The sequence below is a fragment of the Montipora foliosa genome, chromosome 7, assembly GCF_036669935.1.
Source record: "Montipora foliosa isolate CH-2021 chromosome 7, ASM3666993v2, whole genome shotgun sequence".
Taxonomy (NCBI): Eukaryota; Metazoa; Cnidaria; class Anthozoa; order Scleractinia; family Acroporidae; genus Montipora; species Montipora foliosa.
Genome location: NC_090875.1, coordinates 6,157,733 through 6,170,232, shown reverse-complemented (window position 1 = coordinate 6,170,232; position 12,500 = coordinate 6,157,733). Strand labels below are relative to the sequence as shown.

Genomic DNA, 12,500 nt, shown 5'->3' with positions numbered 1-12,500 from the left:
TTTTCGCACAAAACCAGAATTTATTATCGGTAATTACGTAATCGCACGTGAGACCGATAGGCTAGCCATGAAAGAACCCATTATTGAATTATTTTAACCTCGCATATCATTGAGTCAATGATGAAATGGTATATATGAAATCAAGTGAAGCTATGATCTTCGCAGTTATGATCGCAATTTTTGCAATTGCGGAGAGAAGTCTGAAAAATTCAGGACTTCAACGGGGTTTGAACCCGTGACCTCGCGATTACGGTGCGACGCTCTAACCAACTGAGCTATGAAGCCACTGACGTTGGGAGCTGGTCATTTGTGGGTTCTAATGGTCCCGTGAGGAATGAATCAATGATGAACCCACAAATGACCAGCTCCCAACGTCAGTGGCTTCATAGCTCAGTTGGTTAGAGCGTCGCACCGGAATCGCGAGGTCACGGGTTCAAACCCCGTTGAAGTCCTGAATTTTTCAGACTTCTCTCCGCAATTGCAAAAATTGCGATCATAACTGCGAAGATCATAGCTTCACTTGATATCATTGAGTGTTGTGAATAAAATACACATCCATCAAAGATTAAAACAAATATTTGATACACCAAACAATCTACTGTTTGCAGGCATTCGTATTATTGTTGTAGGGAATTTGTATCAACTTCCACCCATTTGAAAGAAGCCAATATTTCACGAGTACACAAACAATACATACAATTTCTGTCATCGTTGCCCAGCTTTTGAAATGAAAGAATTAACACAGATTATGAGACAGAAAGATGATAAGGCATTCACAGAACTATTAAACAGATTCAGAACAGCTTCACAAACGGAAGAAGACATTCAGGTCATTCAATCAAGGCATATAAGTCCAACGGATGAAAATTATCCATCAAATGCTTTGCACATATGGGCTGAAAATGCACCTGTCGATCAACATAACAATGCTCACCTTGAGAAAATCTCTGCACCTTTACACAGATTAAAAGCTGTAGACCAATATCCTCCAAATGTTACCAAACAAGAATTTGATAGAGTGTTGTCAAAGGGAAGATCAGAAACTTGTGGGCTTGATTCTGAAATTCTGGTTAAACAAAATGCTAGAATAATGTTGACTTCAAACATAGACATAAATGATCGACTTATAAATGGCCAGATGGGGACAATACTAAAGATAGTAGTTGACAATACAAATAAACCTACAATTATTCTTGTGAAGTTTGATGATACTCATGCTGGAATTTCTGCAATTGAGAAATGTACAGATACATTTGCTAGACAAAATCAAGCTGTACCAGTTCACCAAGTATTAGCCAAATTTAAAGTCAGACCAGGCAAACCATCTTCACCAGAAATACAAAGATTGCAATTCCCCATTACATTAGCATGGACATGCACAGTACACAAGGTTCAAGGTTTAACACTGAATGAAGTGGTCATCAGTTTTGATCTGAAAAAGCAAAATCACTTCAACTATGGACAGATATATGTAGCATTAAGTCGTGTAACTTCTTTGCAAGGGCTGTACATGACAGGAAAAATTGAAAACAAACACATTAGGGCTAATCCCAAAGTACACTTAGAATATCAAAGGCTTAGGCAACATTACGACTTACCGGCATCTCCAAAAACCCCTATGTATAACATAACGCTATGCCTGTTGAATGTTAGATCGCTACTCAAGCACAGTGTTGACATTAAGTATCATACAGCACTTACAAACTGTGATATCTTAACATTCACAGAAACGCAGCTGTTACCACACCATTCAGATGCTACTATCAAACAAAACCTTCAGGCATTTCAGTTACCGGTACATAGACAATACCACCCTTCAGATAAATATTCAAGTTTAGCTATTTCCATTAAAGACACTAGTTGCATATTAAAAAAGCATTATATTCTGGCTATAAATGCTTTAATGTTTGTTGTATTCAATACGGTCAGCAATAAACGAACATTGTTTCTCTTACTATGTCGCAAGAACAACTCAAACCTTCAGCACTATACAGAAAATCTAAATTATATGCTCAACACCTACATGTATATTATTGATATTGTTTTAGGAGATTTTAACATCAACTACTTTCATAAAAATGACTTTAGACTACTTAAAGAAACAATGAATTCCAATGATTATGTACAAATTGTGCAGAGTGCAACATTTGTGTCTGCTGGAACTCTATCAGATCATGTATGTGTTAAGGAATTTTTATATAATAAGGTAGAACATGAGATTGTTAGTGTATATTATTCAGATCATGAGGCTATTATGATAAATGAACCATTAGCACATAGATTGTTGTCAAATGGACGACTTCAAAGTCTGTATACATCCAATTGAAAATAAAATAATATTGTGTAGATCTTCGTAATTCAGTAACAGCCAAGATATTTCAAGTTCCCTCGTATCCTTCAAAAAGGAAACGGGGGAAAGGGGCTTGGATCCAACTCAAACAAATTGTTTCCTAGGAGCTTCGCCACAGAGAGATTGCGCATCACCCTCAAAGACACACCCATTGGTTTTGGGCGTCGAGTTAAAATGTCTAAAGCATTGCAAGAAAACATCTCACGCAAGAACAAGAAGTCTACGCAGAGCAATCAGCCAGTCAAAGCTACCGGAAAACGTAGCAATATCCGTCGTGATATTTGTACATCAAATTCTTCTATTGTCGATGATTTGAATTCTGCCAGTCAAACCACGCCACAGCTTCCAGCTGCCCCTCCAAACAAGCCGAAGGACACATCAGCCATCAGCGACATTGGCGACAAACACACACCAACGAAAGTGCTAAAGTTCAATGTGAGCAATCTTCGAACCACACCATCCAAACGTCAACCAAATAACGAGATCATTGCCTACGTTCATAATCTGTTACCGCTCAAAAGAAATAAGAAAGACACAATGAACTATTGTACTCTAACCTTACAAACAGAAGCCAACCAAACTCAAGAAGCACTTCTATAATCAAAAAACAAGAGACCAATTCTGTTGAACAGTGCAGAAAGCAACACACCCCTGAAGATTCAACGCTTCACCGAGACGCCAGATAAGCAGAAGCTGATCATCAAGGACATGACGCATTTATCAACTCCAGATCCCACAGAGTATTGCTTCCAGTTTAAGCAGCCTGAACCACACCAAGCATCAGTTAACATTAAGAACATTGTAGATTCAAGCAATGAGTTTGACAACGTCACTCAGTGCTAAGCTGATTCGCCTTGGTGAAACCAGAAATGAGGAAAATGACGACTACGTTTAGCAACAGCCACTTTCCTTGATGAAACTGGAACTATTCTAGTGGACTTTTGGGAAAACCACATAGACAATATCCACTTGGGCAGTATTTACCGTATTATGTTCTTGCAGGTATTTTACTTTGTTGTATAGAGCTGTTTTCAATTCAGTGTCGAAAGTAATTAGGGAAAGCGAATTGCTTTGGTTTTCATTATTTCACTCAGTAATTGGTTCAAAGTTCCCGGGCCTTTTTTTTAACCAAACCAAATTGTGGCTCGCGCGTGGACATTTTCCCGCGCTTTGTATCGCCTACATGTAATTACTTTGAGGTTTGATTGCTTTACTGGATTGCCTCCATCCTTTTTCATTGGCCAAACTAATTACTTTGATTTTGGTTTTATGACACTCGATTGAAATTCGCTCTATGTATTCAAATTGTTTTTCGTTGGCCGAACTCGCCTTAGTCAACTCGCCTACGTAGGCAGAATGACTTCTCTACGTAGGCAACTTCACCCAAGAAATGGCAAACTTTTTCTTATTATTTCTATTGTTACTAGGATATTAACAGTGACTGGTACTCTTCCCATTAATGCTCGTGAAATTTTGACCCAAGGGCACGAACCTCTGAGTGGTCATGTCTATAGGATTTGAACTAGCTTTGGCGTCACTTGAAAGTACTTCATCAAATTGAATGAAACGAACTAAATTTGCTTGCTGAGTTGACCGGTACACACCCTAGCTAAAACTTTTGAAAATTAACTTTCGACATCTCAGAGTAACGTCAGGTCCAAATATTCTGAGATTTAAAAAAGGTTTTAGGTTTTTATATTTATTTTAAAGAGGATGTTGAATCGTAGGTTTTGACATTTGAGGGGTTCTTAGGTCACCCAAAATGTTTAGTATGTGCTTCAGACCAAACTAAACCTGAGTTTGCAAAAAATATAAAAATACTGTGCAACGCTTCCTCCACTGCCTTCATTGTGCTAGACGTCTCCTTCAAGCAAATGCAAGTATTATTCTGCACTGTGATAGGTGTGGCTTTACCATGAGAATTGCTGACTGCAATACCAAAGTATCGCCAAAACTAGTGCTTAAAACAGAACCTTCCCAACAGGTGCATCTAACACTCTTCGAAGAAACATTACAACAAATTATCCCAGACATTGCTATTCTCTCTGACATGGAAGTTGCTGAAGCACTGTTGTTCTTAAATGATTTGAAGTCACGTACAACAAAGCCACCAGTGTTATTGCTCAGATTTCTACATTATAAAATCATTGTTGTTTCGGTTCCTGTGTTAAATGGATTGTGTTGTTGCCCATGATCGTTGAATATAGTGAATTTATCCATGTTCTGTTTGTGGTTAAGTTAAAGGGGCAGTACCATGGCAATCATTCCTTATATTTTGACCATAAATTTTCTAGATGAATTTTCAGTGACATTTTCATCCTTAAATTGCTTCTGGATCACTGCTGTGAAACAAAAATCAGCCACACCAAGTTATTACAGAGTTCACCTAAGATGCAAGAGGAGAACTTGAAAAGGTCAGGCCGACATTTTTAAGTTGCCATTCATTTTAAATTGGGTGTGCATAACGAAAAACACTTTAAAATTTGTTTCCGTGAGCTAAAATTTGGCCATTAATATTCTTTTCCTACCAGTAAACAGGTCTCCTTTGCTTTCCAAATTTTTACAAACCATCCATGACACTACCCCTTTAACCAAGAACTATTGTTGTGTCTCATTTCTATTCAAAAAAGGGGAATCACAGTTGTTTTGATATAAGATTCATCACTAAAATACAAAGCCACCAGCATGACATAATTTGTTATTAATTTTGTTTATTAGTTGTTATTAATATTGTTTATCAGTAGACCATTTTCGGATTCTCACAGCTGGACTGGATCTAGCATGAAATGTAGGCTAATGCAGGCAAATTAATTTGTGTGTGAAAAGATTTGTCGATGTGAGCCTTCATTTCATGCTAGATTCAGTCCAGCCATGAGCATTCGACAATGGTCTCTTGGCAAAACATAGTTTCAAAAGAAAACATAACATTCTTTGAATATACTCCATATTTTCATCCTAAAGTAGTAATACAGGAATATCATTATTACTAGCTTTACAAAGATTTTCAGTAGTACATGTAGGTTCACTCATTCATATGATTCAGTATTAAAACAATTCAACCTAATATTGTTAGCTTTATACATTCACAGAGATGATTCAATTTGAAACCAGTATAGTCATTGCAGATTTAACAAATATTTAAAAGCCTCAGAATAAAGTAATTTTTTTCAAAAATTGTACAATGTTGCTGTTATTTATCAATAAATGATTGCTTTTACCAACATGTACATTGTCTTTTCCTTTCACATGGTTACATACACCAAAGCTTGCCCACAACATAGCTTTTTCAGACAGCTTAACTTCTTCATCCAGCTTGAGTATTATCTCATCCCTTTTTCCTCAACTGTAGTTTTCCACAGACCCCACCATTATGGGCACATGTTTGACAGAAAAGAGTCCTGAATACTGTAAATATATGACTGAAAATGACTCCTATCATCAAGAAATCACAGACTCCTTTTGAGGTACCATTTTCTCAATTTAGCTGTTTGACTCCCAAGTATTCACAACCCATCATTTGCTAAAACGCTTTTTTTAAAAAATCTAGATATTTATTTTATCTTATTTTTTCGTACTCCAAAATAGTGGGTTAATGCTTTTCTGCCATCATAAAGTTAATAAATAAAACTATAAAGACGTAAGTTTCAACCTGCACTTCATGTACATTCCCAAGATAAATGTATAAAATATATTTAGTAGATTTTAGACCTATAATATACATTTGCTCATCAAAAAGACTTCCTGTTTCTTCTGTAATGTCAACATTCCAATGTTTACAAACATTTGTGAGCCTGCCAAAATAAAATTTAATACATAATTATTTATTATCGACTATTACCTTAAAGGCATTTGCAAGTTCTTTTTCCCTTGATTTCTATAATAACGGAGCACCATTGGTAAGATTTTGTTGAAAAAGATGTCGATGCAAGAAATTTTGGCTATGGCGTCAGCGTATGCCTGTCTGCCTGCCTGTACAGACTCTTGGGGTGGAGGTGGGGAGGCAAGATAGCCTCTGGGAACGGCAGTGTGCAGGCATTTTATATTGTAATAATAATAATAATAATAATAATAATAATAATCAAAAAGCCCAATATGGCGGCTGTTTACACCGTACATCAGCCATCCATGTTATGGTCAATTGACACCTGTCAAAACAAAGTCTCCACTGACCAGTATCAGATGACCATATAGTGGGCTTAGTTAAAAGCTCATTGAGGTTTGTTGTTTTTTTTTTTTCTTTTTAAGTTCACCGCTAACCAGGTACTGCTTTTCAATTAGATCGCAGGCTCAAGCCAGGTTAACTTCTTGTAATCAGGACATCCAAACATAAATGAGGCTTAATTTTTTGCACTCTTTCTGTAGCTCGACACAGCTATACGGCCATACTACGTCAACTAAAGCTCTTAGTGGTCGACGCTTTTTGTGTTCAAGTGGAAAACGGTTTGAAAGATATTTTTCCTGCATTTTTTGCTGGTTTCAATCCAGGTTTGACATATAAAGCTGTGATCATGAACGCATTGGTGCCTACACAGTTATTCAAATCAAGCATTGGAGGGATACAAACTTAACACTGAGTGTTCATTTTTTAATTTGTTTAGAGCTGCATTTTGCTCTGTATTCCAATTTTTGGTATATCTTAAGAAAATTTCGAATTTTGAATCTGACAAGGTTGCATGATGCCTGGACGACGTATCACAAAAAAGCAGAAACGAAAGAACTCGTTTTAGATTGTTTTGTTTGGTTTTCTTTATTTGCTTGCTTTTCGTCAAGGCTAAACAAAAAATCAAAATTGCTTTGTACCATAAACTTCTTGTTCAAGTAAGCCAACAAGAATAAATAACCCAGGAGCTCTAGACCCTTCAGACTTGGCTAAATCTATAAATTACTTGTTTCATCAGGGCTTTGTTGACTTTAAGTTCTTACTTATTTACTTCAAACCAACTTTTTGCAAAAAAACACCAGCAGGAATGATTCAACTTCATCCTACCAATTTTTAAATAAAACATAGGAATCGGCCAGAGGATAGGCCCAATATGGCCTCTTGTTTAAAATATGACGCACCAAAATGTTAAAAGCGATCAACCTTTGTCACTTTGTCCATGTGGCCTTTTTCCTGCACTTTGTTACAACGACTTTTATTACACCAAATTGTACAGTTTCTAATGACCATCCCGAAAACAAATGTTACATAAAGTGTACAGTATGTTAGTATACCATGCATGCATTAATTTAGTCCTGTGGCTTGAAGAAGCGATGATCCAGAACTTTGTTCTTTGTTGCCTCTATGGATATCTTGAGAACTAGCAAATAATGAATTCATTGTGTGAACTTTGTGGGTCAGAAATTTTTATAAATAGAAAAAAGTAAGGAAAATCAAATTCTCCCAACTGCTGTCTCAATGGGTGAACTCTTGTATTGTACGGATCGTCCTTGGTGCATATTCCGTGTTGTACATACATTCTGCACATTCCATCTTACTGATCCCCAACTTCAAGTGCTTTAAAGCATCGAGAGCCACGTCCATGGGATGCAATTGTTCATCCTCAGAGGAAGAATCATTACGAGCGGTTGTTGTGCTGTCCATGTCGGTTGAATATGGAGTCCCTTGGTATGATCTTATTTAAGTGGACTGCCTATATATTTACTAAGACCAGTCACTTCTTGTGCCTGCTTTCGCGAGGTATCCCAAGGGACGCACGTCAGTTGGTGTAGTTTAATGGCCATTTACTGATAAACTCTGTTTTATTACTATATTCCCAACACATGCAATACATGCACTTTTGCGTTCAGGCTTCAACTCATATAACAGTGAAAACAATCTTGCAAATGGACATTTCTGGGGAGTGTAAAATGCTAAATAGGGATGCTTTTACTACCAAAATCTTCGTAAAAGTAAGTTTTGTTATACTTTTCAATCGCTTGGCATTGTAATGAATGTAATCTACACTTCTGTTTTACGAGGACACTGCCCGGGCAAGATAACTTGAAATTCTCACAAAACATAAATTCTCAATATAACTTCTCAGTATCACTTTGTGAGCTTGAAGAAACTCTGTATCCACGAAATGGATCACATCTATTTAAATGCATCAAACACCCCTTCATCGTTTTCAAATGACTTGCAGACAGCAGAGAAACTTTACGTCACACACGAACGAGAGCAGATATTCACCGATGAGTCGGATAGCAATGAAAACGAATTGTCAAATTCAGAAGAGGAACCTGACAACAATACGGAGTCACTGGGTCCCGAGATTGAATGGACAGAGTGTGACGTTAACGATAGACAAAAAGTTGAATTGCTTATGAAAAAAGGCTGTGGATGTTTGCATGGCAGTGAGGGAAAAAATTGCAGTAAGCGTTATTCAGTAGAACAAATTCTAGATCATCGTCAGATTTGTCTTGAGATGACCTCTTCTGAGTTGGACATGGTCATACTTGCACAATTTGACGCACGCACCAAACAAGATGACATATCTTTCTCCAGTCGGCAACGAAGAAAAAGAAAGAAGGCGCACACATACTTTACTTTTCAAGGTAAGTAACTTATGAAACTATTCACAATATAACTCCTAGTATAGTTTTTACTGCCTTACGAGTATACGTATTAAATGTTTGCATACCTAGTCAGATTTATCACACATGCATTTTATTGTTGTAGAGTTTTCTTGCAAACGTGGTCCACGCAAACTCAGTTTTGTTTTAAGAAGAATTTCTGTGCAGTCACTTGTGAAGGGAGTGGGGCAAGACCTCATAAATTTCTTAGCTGTTGCATGTCCCTGCTTAAATTAAAGATGGTCTTTTTAATTCTCGTTTGTTAGGTGCTCCAGTTTGCAAAGACGTTTTCCTAATTCTGTATGGAATAGGGAAGAAACGTCTCGGGAACCTAAAAAACACTTCAAGCAACACGGAATTTTGCCTCGTATCCATGGCAACAAAGGAAGGATGCCAAGTGGAGTCTGCTCAATGGACACTCTCCAAAACGTGGTCTCCTTTCTTGACAATTTATTATTATGCTGAGGAGCATGCTGTCACTCTTCCGGGTAGAGTTCCTGGGTTTAAACGATCAGACATCAGATTGTTGCCATCGTCTAATACAACGGCAAGCATTCACAGACTATACGAACAATCATCTTTAACAGCAGGACTCCCGGTAGTTTCGTATTCTAAATTTGTAGCGTTGCAGAACAAAACTCGGCCCCAAGTAAGAATTACAAAGCCAAAGACTGACTTATGTTATACCTGTCAAAAAAACAATACCAGCATTTATCGGTCAGCCAACTTACCAGACATAGCGAAGACATTGTTCGCGAGCAAGAAAGGCATCTATTGGATGCAGAGCGAGAAAGGAGCCTTTACAAAAGCACATGTAACGAAAGTAAGGACAGCATAAAGCAATAGTGAACAATCTTAATTTCAACACTGCAAGAACACCCTGTTGTTTTAAAGGGGAGATGCACTATTCTTTTGATTACGCACAACAAGTTCATTTGCCCTCAAATCCTATGCAGCCTGGTCCCACGTAAAGTAGGAATTTTTGTTGTATGCTGCGAGTCATTGCCCAGACAAGTAAATTTTTTGATAGACGAAGCTGGTAGTATGGGGAAGGGTGCAAATGCAACTATAAGTTATCTACACTACTTTTTTTGAAAACCATGGCATCGGGGAAACAGACGTGCATCTCCACGCAGATAATTGCTGCGGTCAAAACAAAAACTCTTATGTACTTTGGTATTTGGCGTGGAGGCTAATGGTTGGACTACATCAGTCTTGTACATACAGCTCTCTAATTGTGGGTCACACCAAATTTGCATGTGACTGGTGCTTTGGCCTTTTAAAACAATCTTTTAGAAAATGTTTAGTTTCTTCGCTGCACAAGTTAGCAACTGTTGTAGACATTTCGACTGTTAGTGGGGTCAATGTTGCACAGCTATGTTCCTTGCATAATGGTTCAACAATTGTGCCCGTTTATGACTGGGTCTCCTTTCTGTCACCCTTTTTCAAGATGTTTCCAAACATCAAGAAGTACCACCACTTTCTATTTAAAAGAGAAAGGTCAGGTGTAATGTTTTACGAGCAATTCTCAGATGGAACTGAAGAAAGCTTTAGTATATTGCGTAAGGAAGATTCTCTGCCCCCCAGCAACCCCCCCTTCCTTTGGAGCCCAAAAGTTTGGATCAGCAAAGGAAACTGTACCTTTTTAATGAAATTCGTCAATTCTGTAAAGAAGCCAGAGAAGATCTTATTGCTCCTAAACCATAAATGAGTCATGTTGTGAAAGTGCCTGCATGGGAACTGGTGGAAATTACGGACATCTTCAACGACAGCATTCATTTGTATTTGGTCGAATTGTTACTTGAAATTCCAGTCTTTCAAAGTTTCATGTGCATAAGAACTTTATTACAATCTATAGTAATATAATGAAACATTAATTTTGTTATGAAAATGGGTAACATCAAGCAATAAATTATAATATACAAAAACACATTCTGACTATTTATTATATTCACATAATGCAATGACACGCAACAAAAACAATTAAGGGGGTGTTGGAAATCATGGCGTCTTGAATTTGGTCTGGAAAAATTTCTGTCTGCGGCATTTTGTGTCTATCTTTTTGCAAATTGACTTCCAGACACAATCTTCGCTCTCTCCCTGGTCCTCATTTGCAGGAAATTTCTAGAAGAAGAGGAAATAATAACACATTAGTCAACTACAAACAAATACCCCAAAAATAATAATAATAATAATAGAAAAAACAGTCACTCCGAAAATGGTTCGCGCTATTTTGAAGAAATTCGAATTACTAGGATAAACTGATCGTGGTCTCTGGCTGGCCAGTGCTGTAAAGGCGTCAAGGGCATTTTGTAGCTCAGAACCACTTGAATTATTTGGTAGACATGTCATGAGGCAACTCTTATGAGAGACATACTGTAGTCACGAAAGTGAGCAAACTCGTGGGTCCTACACCAAAACACATTAAACGAACTTTGAGAAAGTCTACCTATCATTTGGAAACAACACTGGGTTGTTGAGCTGTTGTGAACCACACTTACGTTTGATCAAAGCTAGTCGTGTTGGATCTAGCTTTTCTTTGCCGTGCATCCCACTGCAGTTGGAAGATGCCAATTCTTCCTTTGAAAATTTAATGGCCAAAATCTTCACGGCTGCTTTGTGGCGCTCGTTTGTGGTCTGTAAAGGCGACAATACTGTCGACTGACTGTTGGGTGTTAATATACTCAACGATTGCGGCTCGGCAGTTGTTCGAGTGCTCATCCACGGAGTTGATCTGTGTACAGCGGCACCCTAACACGAGAAGAAAAATATATCATGAGCCGCCAAGTGGCAATAATTTTGGTTTGAACATTATAATCAAACTGCACCGCAATTCTGTTGATGTAATCACTTTCAGCTACGGTACATGTACAGTACTGTGCAAAAGTAATGATAGCGAAATTCGTCGAATTTCGTGCTTTGTTCTCAACGAAATTTCGGGGAAATTTCGTCTAACTTTCCCTTTGGAGACATGCGAAATTTCCTGTAGGTTGAGCGAAATTTCGAAAGGTCTAACGAGATTTCACCGAATTTTCGCTCAGAAGTGCGAAATTTCGTTTTGCTTTGCCGAATCTTCGCTCTGGAGGTGTGCGAAATTTCGAAAGGAGAGACGAAATTTCGTTCAAAATGCGTACGAAATTTCGAAAGGTGAGACGAATCTTCTTTCAAAATGCGTGCGAAATTTCGTTTTGCCACAGAGAGCTACAGTAAGTTTCAACGTTGGTAGTGTGATGGCTGCCCAGCTGATCTTGGCCTACAGATGTAGGTCTTGAACATAAATACGCATGTATCATATCATATTTCGCAGTTTTCGAATTGTCGTTACACATCTCGCAAGTGACTTGCCGACACGTGCAAAACAAAGAATTTTTCCTTAAAGTACAAAATAACTAAACGTGAGCAGCGTGCCATAGAAACTTTGGTAAACAATTATATGGCTAAAGAAAGAGCATTTTACTGTTTGAATGAACAATTTGTGTCAAATATAACAGGAGATATGATTTTTTCCACAAGGACTTCGGAATGCTTTGGAAATTAACATCGCGCAAGTAACTTGCCGACGCGTGAAGGTGAGAACTGTTATGAATGTTCTTTT

General features: G+C 37.8%; 1 non-coding gene across 1 annotated transcript; it reads right to left on the bottom strand.

The window, feature by feature from the left end:
• Positions 1-212: 212 nt before the first annotated feature.
• On the bottom strand, positions 213-285 carry Trnay-gua (transfer RNA tyrosine (anticodon GUA)). The gene has a single exon. It is a non-coding gene; the product is annotated as a tRNA-Tyr (tRNA).
• Between the last annotated feature and the right edge of the window lie 12,215 nt (positions 286-12,500).